The sequence below is a fragment of the Oncorhynchus nerka genome, linkage group LG18 (assembly GCF_034236695.1).
Source record: "Oncorhynchus nerka isolate Pitt River linkage group LG18, Oner_Uvic_2.0, whole genome shotgun sequence".
Taxonomy (NCBI): Eukaryota; Metazoa; Chordata; class Actinopteri; order Salmoniformes; family Salmonidae; genus Oncorhynchus; species Oncorhynchus nerka.
In genome coordinates, this window is record NC_088413.1 from 29,954,675 (window position 1) to 29,967,160 (window position 12,486).

General features: G+C 45.7%; 1 protein-coding gene across 2 annotated transcripts in view; it reads left to right on the forward strand.

Annotated features, from left to right (window-relative positions):
• LOC115146713 (teneurin-3) overlaps nt 1-12,486 on the forward strand; it is a 339,724-nt gene that overhangs the window by 69,471 nt on the left and 257,767 nt on the right. The window contains exon 1 of one of the 2 annotated variants that reach the window (XM_065003930.1): nt 3,394-4,033. The exons of the other annotated variant lie outside the window; for it this stretch is intronic. The gene's annotated coding sequence lies outside the window, so the exon portion shown is untranslated. Of the gene's footprint in view, nt 1-3,393; nt 4,034-12,486 lie in introns of those variants that run through there. 2 annotated transcript variants of the gene reach the window in all.

The window sequence follows — 12,486 nt, forward strand, 5'->3', positions numbered from 1 at the left end:
AGAGACAGTGATATTATTTTATAACAGGAAAAATATGTATTATAAAAACAAGGTAATACATGATAAATGACTCCATGACAGATTGTGGCAAAATGATAAGCAATGATGAAGTAGTTAGAATGGGGAAGGGAGGGAAACAGAGAGGAGGGTTTCTCTTAATTCAAGAGTAGGACAAGCTGTCATTTAGGAGGATTCTACATGAGACAAAGCAGGGAATTTAAGAGAGAGATAGCCTGCGTTGAATGTGCTTATATGGAATTCCATAGTAGCTCAATCTTTGGCTGGATTCCCAAACGTCCTTTCATTGGGAAAATGGGAGAAGACCCCTGTTCCGGGGTGGTGTCGTTGTCCAACTGAGATCCAAGTGAAAGCAGAGGACAATCGTCAAATTGGAGGGGGGGGGGTCAATAATCAAGGGCGCTTTCCAGTTACCAACTACACCGACGTCTGAGAATCAGAAGGATTTCAGTCGTCCGTGGCTATTATTCACGCCACGCTTTTATAGTTCAGTTCGAATGGACAGCGTGGGCGGGGATAGGCTCCTTGCCTGATTGGCTGAAATTTTCCGTGGTCACTCTTAGCAGGAGGTGCCCCAGGCTCAGGGAGGAGAGTAGTGTTCCGTTGTTGATGGAGAAATCCTTTGTAAAACGCGGGAAAGGTGGGTAATTGTTCAGGGCATAATGTTCCCAACGTAATGATCACAAAACATGACACGTTCTCCTTGAAATACAGAGACGTTATTCCCAACAGGGAAAAACACACAATATCATTGAGCATTTCTACAGCATACAATGATCATAGGCTACATCAGTACTTCTCCGCCTAGATCCTCCTGGTGTTAACAAGAATGTAGATTCCATATGAATGTGGTCTGGATTCTGTCCGTTTAGAGCAGGGCGAGCCATTTGGCAGGTCCCTGCTGTTCCGGTGCCGTCCTGTCCTGGACAGAACGTTTTGAAGTGGATGTTCTGTCCGTTTAGAGCAGGGCGAGCCATTTGGCAGGTCCCTGCTGTTCCTCCTGTCCTGGACAGAACGTTTTGAAGTGGATGTTCTGTCCGTTTAGAGCAGGGCGAGCTATTTGGCAGGTCCCTGCTGTTCCGGTGCCGTCCTGTCCTGGACAGAACGTTTTGAAGTGGATGTTCTGTCCGTTTAGAGCAGGGCGAGCCATTTGGCAGGTCCCTGCTGTTCCGGTGCCGTCCTGTCCTGGACAGAACGTTTTGAAGTGGATGTTCTGCCGTTTAACGGCCCTCTGGAGCGTCATGTTGTAATACGGAGGGCGATTTATTATGATATTTTATTTATACTGGGAGGGTCAACTGCCAGGCATTAGGGATTGGCCTGGTCTGTCGTCGGGGTCAGTAATCCGGACTGCTCTATAACCCATGTAGTAAAACGCACCAAACTCTCCTTTTGTTCATTTCATTGTGTTTATTTGTTTACACCTGTGGAGTTTTAGATTGTTGTGTTGTTGTGTGTGTAGCCTCGATGTGCTAATCAGACCAGATAGGGACGTGATTCCTGGTGAAAGCTGTCTTTCGCTAATTTTGTGTGTGTGTGTGTGTGTGTGTGTGTGTGTGTGTGTGTGCATACGTGCATAAGTATGTGGCTGGGTTTGCGGCAGTGTTTCCATGTGCTCTGAGGCATGTTAATGACAGCAGGCAGAAACTGAACAGACATTGAGCAGACTCATACATTATCTGCCGTACAGGTACAGTTTGTGTGTGTGTGTGTTGATGTTGATGTGCCTGTAGGATTTAAACACGCGCCCCCCAATCCCCCCCTTCCCCAAAACACGTATAAATAGTGTTATATAAATTGGGTCTCCCTGTATTATACTGATGCTAAAATGTTTATTCTATTCTACTGAGACATTGACTTTATGTTCTAGTCTTATCTTTTGTTGTTTCTTATTGTTGTTTCATTGTTGAGAAGGAACCTGCAAGTTAGCATTTCATTGGACAGTGTATACCATGTGTATCCTGTACATACTAATACAACTTGAAACTTGAGGATATGTAGTACATGTATGGGTATTCATTAGGTGTGTGTATTAGTACATGTATGGGTATTCATTAGGTGTGTGTATTAGTACATGTATGGGTATTCATTAGGTGTGTGTATTCGTACATGTATGGGTATTCATTAGGTGTGTGTATTCGTACATGTATGGGTATTCATTAGGTGTGTGTATTCGTACATGTATGGGTATTCATTAGCTGTGTGTATTAGTACATGTATGGGTATTCATTAGGTTTGTGTATTAATATATGTATGGGTATTCATTAGGTTTGTGTATTAATATATGTATGGGTATTCATTAGGTGTGTGTATTAGTACATGTATGGGTATTCATTAGGTGTGTGTATTAGTATATGTATGGGTATTCAGTAGGTGTGTGTATTAGTACATGTATGGGTATTCATTAGGTTTGTGTATTAATATATGTATGGGTATTCATTAGGTGTGTGTATTAGTACGTGTATGGGTATTCATTAGGTTTGTGTATTAATATATGTATGGGTATTCATTAGGTTTGTGTATTAATATATGTATGGGTATTCATTAGGTGTGTGTATTAGTACATGTATGGGTATTCATTAGGTGTGTGTATTAGTACATGTATGGGTATTCATTAGGTGTGTGTATTAGTACGTGTATGGGTATTCATTAGGTGTGTGTATTAGTACATGTATGGGTATTCATTAGGTGTGTGTATTAGTACATGTATGGGTATTCATTAGGTGTGTGTATTAGTACGTGTATGGGTATTCATTAGGTGTGTGTATTAGTATGTGTATGGGTATTCATTAGGTTTGTGTATTAATATATGTATGGGTATTCATTAGGTGTGTGTATTAGTACATGTATGGGTATTCATTAGGTGTGTGTATTAGTACATGTATGGGTATTCATTAGGTGTGTGTATTATGAGTCAAACTATTATTCCATTACTGGTATGCAGTTGCATTATTCCCTAGCTAGGGTATAAAGACTAGAGTCTAAGTAAAGGTGTGCCTGTCTATTTACTATAGTGCTTTTCTCCCTAGCTACAATGGCTAAGTGCGTGCGTGCCTGCGAGAGGGAGAGATATCGCTGAGAGAATGTGTGTGTGTGTGTGTGTGTGTGTGTGTGTGTGTGTGTGTGTGTGTGTGTGTGTGTGTGAAGCCACGCAACAGATGAGTGAAGACCAAATGGTTAAAGCAGAGACAGCCCCCCCCTCCTCTCCCCTCCCTTCCCCCGACCTCCTTTCCTCTCCCTCCTCCCCCCCGGTGGGTGTAAACAGACAGAGGCTCAACCTATAGCGCGCCTCCCTCCCTTCTTTCAGCCCCAAGCCCCTCCCCTCTCCTGCCAGCAGCAGCACGGCTCCGAAAGAGTGCCTCAAAACTTGGAGAGAGCGAGAGAGAGAGAGAGAGAAAGAAAGAGGAAAGATTCCGTTTAGAAAGGCAGGCGGCGGCAGAGAGGGTGCGAGAGCGAGCGTGGACCAACCACCAACCAGCAGGATGCGCATTTAACCACCCACTGTCCAGCCGAAGGAAAAGAAAGAAAAAAAAACGATCCTGCATTTTTCCCTCTTTTTTTTATTCCTCCCTCTCTCGTTAATGAGTTGAGCTTGAAGCCTGAGCTTGATGCCATAGAGAGTGAGAGTGTGATTGTTCATTGAGAGGAGCCTCTCTCTGTTCTGTGTGTGCGTTTGAGAGAGTGAGTGGAATGGGAGAAACAGACTACTGTCAGTAGAACCACTGAAACAGACTGTGTGCCGAGAGAGACAGAGAAAGAGAGAGAGAGAGAGATAAAGAGAGAGAGAGACAGAGAAAGAGAGAGAGAGAGAGAGAGAGAGAGACATATCGAAGGCAAGTGTTTTGTGGAGGGGGATAAAAAAGGCGAAAAAAGCTCCCGGCAAGACAGACCCAGCGCACCGTGTCTACCCAGCTACATGCCTCTGTGATCGGGTAACGAGAGCAGCCAGGAGGGCTCTGGCCGGATCCTTTTAACCCCTTTGGGGAAGGAACAACTGGAGGATTTCTTAACCAAGGTAACAGCTGAAACCAGTGTATTCTCTCTGCTGCTGCTAATTGTCCTTCCTCAGTGTGCCGTTTACGCACCCCCCTCTCTGTGTGTGTGTGTGTGTGTGTGTGTGTGTGTGTGTGTGTGTGTGTGTGTGTGTGTGTGTGTGCCTGTGCATCCACATGTCGTGCCTGTGGTCAATGAAACGTGATCAATTGTGGTCAATTATTATACCCGCTGTCTGCTTAAGTGTGTTTCAATCATCTTCAAAGGAAATGAGTTGTGTGTATGTGTGTGTGTGTGTGTGTGTGTGTGTGTTGAGGGGACCCGTATCGCATGTTAATACGCTTCTCTCTCTGTGATTCCGTGACTCCGGCACTTTGAGAGTTGATTGTCGAGAGAGAGAGAGAGGGAAGTCAACGCTCCCCCGAAAAAAGCTCCCTCGGAGCTCGGCTGCCCTCACCATGGTCAGATGTTCTGAATTAGAGCGAATAGTTTTTGCGAAGCGGAGCCCAGTCACTGTTCCTTTTTTGGGGCTGCTTGTGGTCAGAATTCCCAGCCTCTCCAAATCCACCCAGGCTATAATACCAGGCAGGATGAGGGGGCTGATGCTGTGGAGGGGGATTCGCAAGCAATTTTTTGGATTGGCTCAACAGCATAATAGATGAATTGTGTGTGTCGATGACTTAGATTTAAAAGGCTGTGAAAAAGAGGGGGGGTTTGTTTATGTAATTCTTCTGGAAGTGTATATTTTCATGGCCATTTGATGTCCTGTCTTTTAAGATGTGGAAACAGGCATAGCCTACAGTGCCGTTTGCAACACATGTAATAATTCTCACTCTCGTCCCGTTACGGGGAGAATAGACCCTTACACCGCAGGATAATTGGAACCATATTTTTCAGGGGGGGGGGGGGAATTTGTCACTCTATTTCCTTTTCAATTAGCCTATTCTACATCCCCTGGCCTGCCGCGGAGTGACGGAATGATGCAACTATAACAGAACAACTGAATAACTGGCAGGCCGGAATAAAAGAGGGAACGACGTCACAATGGACCAGCTCTGCGTTTATAAACGTCGTGGAGACTGACAGATGTTAAAAGACGTCCCCCCAAAAAATGGACACGTCAGATAGACCAGATGAGCGAGATAAAGAGGATATCATGCGATAATACGCTTTTATGATTTCAATATGTTCATCTGTGTGTTGTAGAAGTGTTTATTTATTTTTTATTTCACCTTTATTTAACCAGGTAGGCTAGTTGAGAACAAGTTCTCATTTGCAACTGCGACCTGGCCAAGATAAAGCATAGCAGTGTGAACAGACAACACAGAGTTACACATGGAGTAAACAATTAACAAGTCAATAACACAGTAGAAAAAAAAGGGGAGTCTATATACATTGTGTGCAAAAGGCATGAGGAGGTAGTCGAATAATTACAATTTTGTAGATTAACACTGGAGTGATAAATGATCAGATGGTCATGTACAGGTAAAGATATTGGTGTGCAAAAGAGCAGAAAAGTAAATAAATAAAAACAGTATGGGGATGAGGTAGGTAGTGTGATTTGCCATATGTTCCATCAGTTAAAGGAAACTTAAGGCTCTGCCTTATTAAAAACCAGACAATAGGGAGGAATACTGGGGGCGCAGCAACAATGTGTGTGCTCATGCATTGAAGACGCTGTGAAATTCCACCAGTCAGTGATTCCTCTCAGGCCCACTACCACTGAGAGGAACCTGTGGTGTCTCATAATGTCAAACAGTTCCCCCTATTGTTAAAAAACAAGAAAGAAATGGGCCTCTCCGTCTGTCTGTCTGTCTGTCATATTTCAGATCTGCGTGCCGAAGCCTCTGACCCTACAAGCTCTATGTTCACGGCCCAAATGACACCCTATTCCCTATCTAGAGTGCACCTCTTTTGATCAGAGCCCCGATAGGTCGTGCACTACACAGGGAATAGGGTGCCATTTGGGATGCCCACAATGAGAAATAAGCTGTCAAGAATTACTGAGGAGGCCGGGGCCATGTGTAAAGGTGTTGAATGTCCCTCTCATGCGGCGGGCCTTACTACATGGTTCCACTTTAACGCTCATACTATGCCTCTCTGCTGATTTATGGCCCAGGACCCCATTCTTTGATTCCACACTACATAGATTTTGTAGAGGGGAAATAAGGGTTTGCAATGTTAGACACTGAAAGAAAGAGTGGATGGAAGGGGGGAAAACGGTAGGAGGAAATAGCTGGACCTGGTTGTCCTTCGTCTTCTCTTTCTTTCTCGTCACGAATGGAAAGAGATCGCCTAGCAACGGGGCCCAGGCTGTGCTTGGTGTGTGTGTGTGTGTGAGATGTATACACTTAGTGTGTGCAGTAATCTGGCTGATGGACTGCATTACTGGAGCTATTACTCAATGAATAAAAGTTTTAATTCCATTTGATACGCCGTCGTGATATTTCTCTGATTTAGCGCCTTGTAAAACGGACCAGGTCACCTTTCCTTATCCACATATTTCTTTGTTTTACTGTTCGTGTTATTACGTTGAAGGGCATTTATCGTAACGTAGGGGGGGACATTATTTTTTATCCCAGACCTACATCTTGATGGCTGTTATATAGTGGCTCAACTCATTGTTCATTTATAGCGGAACATTGGAAAAGGCCCAACGGACCTGCTCCTGAGTAAAAAAATAAATTAAAAAACGGTAAAAGAGGGAAAATTGTGATTGATGATTGGTGAAAAACAGCATCCTACGGCCTATAGACCTACAGTCTATTGCATCCTCATTAGCATAATATGTGGTTATTATATAGCCATGTTGTGATGGAGGGATGAGATGAGGGATGACAAAGAGAAATGTCCATGGGAATAGACATGAAAGAAAGGGGGTGAAGCGCTTGAAGGTTCGCCGTCCGCACGGAAGAGTAAAGCGCTCGTTCTATCTCTTCATCTCTGTTTCTCTCTCTCAGCTCTTTGTGATTAAAGTTAATATCTCTCCATGAATCCCTTTAAGAACACCCCCCCATCATTAGATAGGAGTGATTTACGAAGAGAGAAGAGAGAGAGAGAGAGTGTGTGTGTGTGTGTGTGTGTGTGTGTGTGTGTGTGTGTGTCTACTGTTGAGGGATTGAGGAGTGAGTTCATAGTGTTATCTCGCTAGGTGTCCAGACGGCTCCGTGATCAATTCTTCCACTGATCTAGGACGGCTAAAGAGAGGTGCTGTCTGACACTTCTGAAGGAGCACCTTGTTCAGTTCTGAGACCAGGCCACCTCTCTGTTTTATTCGCTCTTTCTCCGTATATTCTTCTATCGCTCTCTCGCTCTTTCTCTCTCTCTCTCTGTAATTCTCCCCCCTTTCGTCTCTCGTTCTCATTATTTCTCTCCCCCTTTCGCTCCTTCCCTCCCTCCCTCCCTCTTCTCCTATATAACAGCTCTGGTCCGTCCAGGGCCTCCAGAACTCACCATAACAACACATACAGTACATACCCATCAGCCAATCGATCGATTCCATTTTCTCATCACAGCTCTGCTCCAGATAAGACTTGGAGGAGGAGGCTTCTATTGTATATTGTTGCAGGCGGCTGTGGCAGGCGGTGCGCAGGGAATGTTGCCAAACAGTTAAGCTATACTCATCCAATTGGGGTAAGAAGAGGGTCCCTCAATGGGTCTTGCTGCTTCCAGAATATTCTTTGTGATTGCCTGGAATGGGTTAAAGGGAGCTCGCTACAGATTGGACTGTTTGGCTGGGAGCCGGAGAGGAACAGGGCAGGTTGGCCGGAGGAGAGTTTCTGACAAATAAACGGCACGCCGCCGTCGGTGGTATGCTAATGTCCCCGTCTGCCTGTGTGTGTGAGAAGACTTGTGTTTGGTGTGTAAATATGAATTAGATTGGTTGCTTCCCAAATTGCACCCTATTCCCTATAATTATTATTATTAACTATTGTCCCAGCTCAAAAGTAGTGCACTTTTTTCTTCTTCTAGAGAGTAAGGTGCTATTTGAGAGGTAGACGCGGATGGAGATTTGGATGTATTCGTTACAGCGAGGAGACGTGTGTAGGAAAGAAGAAAGATCATTGAGGGAATTTAATGAATGAACCTATTATTTATTTTGGGTTTGTTTCTGTTCAGGAAAGCTCTGAATTTGTTCCAAATCTGTTCAGAACAACAAGAATAGACTGTACTTTTCAAATATTCATTTAGGCCTAAGTCCTTTAATAAATATACATATTTCCAAAATGTATTTAATTGGGGGGAAAATGTAATAATAAAAATGATTACAATTTAAATGAAAAATAATAAAGTATATAGGAATATATACCATTTAAATGATCACGGATAAGGTTTAGTATAAATATAAGTAGGTGGAAAATCCAGAATTGTTTTAGTGGTCACAATGTTTTATTGGCTATAAAAAATAAAAGGTTTATGATTCTTCCAAAAATCGAATGAAGTACTAAGTACTAATGAATTAATAATGATTAAAAATATAATTGTACAAATAACAGCACCATATGTAGTTATATTTCTATTATCACCTTATACAACCTGCCGTAAATAAAATAGCATAAGTATGTACTAATTTGGGGCTGACAGAGTGTGCGAGCCAGGGGAAACAAAGGTCATCATGGGGGTCAAACACAGGAAATTATCCTTGTGATGGAGTGGCCTGGCCCTGTGGGCACACACACACACGCACACACACACACACACACACACGCACACACACACACACACACACGCACACACACACACACACACACACACACACACACACACACACACACACCCCGCTGGGTCATAAATCCTCATATGAATAATACAGGGGCTACCCCAGCCACTCTACAGACTCTCGTACAACTGCCACTGCATTTCCCCACGGTACCATTACAGAGGAGAGGATGTTACATACAGTCTCTTTGTGAAGGCTGCTGATTTTCTCCTCTTGTTTTCTGTTGTTATCGAATTGAGACCCCTCGGGCCGGTGCAGGTGTGTGTGTGTGTGTCGGTCCCGTGTGTGTTGGAGTTCTCCCTCTCCTGATGGAGCCAGACAGAGGTTGTGGCTGTGTCCCGGGCTGTTCTGGTCCGGGGGGACAGTGACAGAGTGACCATCCTTACCGTAGTGTAGCCTAGCCGCCGGCTGAGCCCAGATAGAATAATAGTATTTCCAGTTGAGGTGGCGGGCCGAGATAAGCAGGGCCCGTACATCACGGCTGAGAGGTAGCAACACAGGCTAAGGAAAAAGACCACGGCACACCTATTTACACAATGCCCGTGGTGTCCTATTCTCAGAGTGCTGATCTAGCACCAGGTAGCCTGTGTCTATATCAGTGTATTAATTACGATCTAAAAGGCCAAACTGATCCTAGATCAGCACTCCTATTCTGAGAGGCTTTGTGAATTGGGGCTCTGGTCTCCTGAGCTCGGCTATTATAACTGGAGAGGTTGAGGAGGCCAACGTTTAAGCTAACATGTCTTAGTGAAACTAAACAAAGCTAAATGAGCTATTAATGTGGTCTACCTGAACCGGCAAGGCTAACTCTAAGCTAATCGCTAGGTTGTATGACTTGGCTGTGTATCATACAGTCTACAGGCCTATACACCTGGGAGTTAAATGGGTATGTATTAAATAAGCATGTCTTTGTCCTTTCAATGTCTTGTCTAGCTGGTGGTTATTGGAGTTGACTAAATAATTCCTTGTCAGCAGAATTGTCCCGTGTTGGCCTGGTAATGTGTGGTAACTCGATTACGCGGTAGCCATATTACCCTTGACTCACTCACACACACACACACACAACACACACAGTAGCTAGGTCCATCTCTCCACGGCAGCACCTGCCAGGCCTCTCTCGTCTCTCATCTCTCCTCTCTCGTCTCTAGTCTCTCCTCTCTCGTCTCTAGTCTCTCCTCTCTCTCTCTCCTCTCTCGTCTCTCCTCTCTCCTCTCTCGTCTCTTGTCTCTCCTCTCTCCTCTCTCTTCTCTCGTCTCTCCTCTCTCGTCTCTCCTCTCTCGTCTCTTGTCTCTCTTCTCTCGTCTCTCGTCTCTCCTCTCTCTTCTCTTCTCTCGTCTCTCGTCTCTCGTCTCTCCTCTCTCTTCTCTCGTCTCTCTTCTCTCGTCTCTCGTCTCTCGTCTCTCCTCTCTCTTCTCTCGTCTCTCCTCTCTCGTCTCTCCTCTCTCGTCTCTCCTCTCTCCTCTCTCGTCTCTCGTCTCTCCTCTCTCTCTTGTCTCTCCTCTCTAGTCTCTCCTCTCTCTTCTCTCGTCTCTCCTCTCTCTCTCTCTCTCTCTCATCTCTTGTCTCTCTTCTCTCGTCTCTCCTCCTCTCTCTCTCTCCTCTCTCGTCTCTCCTCTCTCGTCTCTCCTCTCTCGTCTCTCGTCTCTCCTCTCTCGTCTCTTGTCTCTCCTCTCTCGTCTCTCCTCTCTCTCTCCTCTCTCGTCTCTCCTCTCTCGTCTCTCGTCTCTCCTCTCTCGTCTCTCCTCTCTCTTCTCTCGTCTCTCCTCTCTCTCTCGTCTCTCGTCTCTCCTCTCTCGTCTCTCATCTCTCCTCTGTCGTCTCTCCTCCCTCCTCTCTCCTCTCTCCTCTCTCCTCTCTCGTCTCTCCTCCCTCCTCTCTCCTCCCTCCTCTCTCCTCTCTCGTCTCTCCTCTCTCCTCCCTCCTCTCTCCTCTCTCCTCTTTCGTCTCTCCTCTCTCCTCCCTCCTCTCTCCTCTCTCCTCTCCGTCTACAGCGAGGGGGAAAGAGGAAATAAAGCCTCCAGTCAACGGCTCATCGACCGAGACGCCCACATGTATAATAGAACAGTCCAATCGTAAAGCTTCAGATTCATACACTCTGTGTGTTGTGTGTGTGTGCGTGTGTGTGTGTGTGTGTGTGTGCGTGTGCGTGACTGAAGAGGGGAGAGAGAAGGGGAAATTGAATACTCTGCTATCCAACAGATATTTTACGATACAAACAGCAACTGAAGGATCATTCAGTAATAATGAATAAATGACTTAGTTCTGATCCACATAACGGCCCGTTAGGTTTGTTCTGAAAGGAGTCGAGGTGCTGAATAAGTAGATGTATAAGACCGTTTATCCTGTGTACTGGACTTATAGTATTGCTTTGTTTTATTTCAGTCCAGAATCTCTTCTTCAGAGAACCTATTTTGACACTTCTGATTTGTACTTGTGTCTGTTATTTAAATGTCTCTGATAACAGTCAAGGAGGCGGTTTAAGGTAATGTTCCCTTTGTCAAACTCCATAGTTGTTCATCTGTAGTGAGGCAAGGCTGGGAGATGTGATGGAGGACACTGGTCCTGAGATATAGACCAGCAGCAGCCACGTCCACCAGCCTAGACACTGTGTGGAAGGAGGAAGACTGTGTGTGTGTGTGTGTGTGTGTGCCCACTCCCGTCTCCTTGCATTGGAATCCATCCCCGTTTTGAGCCAGAGCCACCACTATGCCACTAGGCCCAGAGGGGATGTAGCTAGGAGGAGACCCTAACCAGTCTCCCCCCCCCCCCCCCCACAGAAAGACCCAGCCCTTTTATCGTTTCCGCTCGGCTCGGCAATCCCTCCCCAGGATCAAGCATCACACACACAAAACACACGCACGCTACCTACACTCTCACACACACACACACACACAGAACACACGCACGCTTCCTACACACACACACACACAGAACACACGCACGCTACCTACACTCACACACATACAGAGCACACGCACACTACCTACACACACACACACACACACACACACACACATGATCAGGGCTCACGCACACACACACACCCGCTCTCGAAGGCTAGCTGGCTGTCCCGTTGATCATTTGAGGAGAACCTCTCTCCCCTTCAACCCCCTCTAGTCTATTTTCATTGCCTGCTTCACTGCAGCCCTGCTTAACAAACGCTTTACCAGACCTTTCTCTCTCTCAGCTATATGACCCTAGGGCAAGTGGGAGGGAGGGAGGGAGGGAGGGAGGGGGAGGGAGGGAGGGACAGCCAACCAACCATCCACTCACCTACCTCCTTTGTTTGGGGGTTAGAGGCACAGCAAGGTCGCGACCTTTTAAGATCTGGGGCTGGGGTTACAGGAGCACAGCCTGGGCTAGATGCAGGGAGGGAAGATGTCTGTCTGTCCCTGCTCAGCCACATGTGTTCGGCAATCAACTGAACAATGTCATCAGCATTAACACTGCCATTACCACAACTAACCACATGTGTCATCAGCCCCCATAGGGAGGAGACGGGTTTAAGGCTTAAACACACACACACACACACACACACACACACACACACACACACACACACACACACACACACACACACACACACACACACACACACACATACACACACATACACTCACATATATACACTCACATATACACTCACATATACACACACACACACACACACACACACACACACACACACACACACACACACACACAGACAGACAGAAGAGCCCAATCCCCAGGGAAGGGTAGAGAAAGAGGCAGGG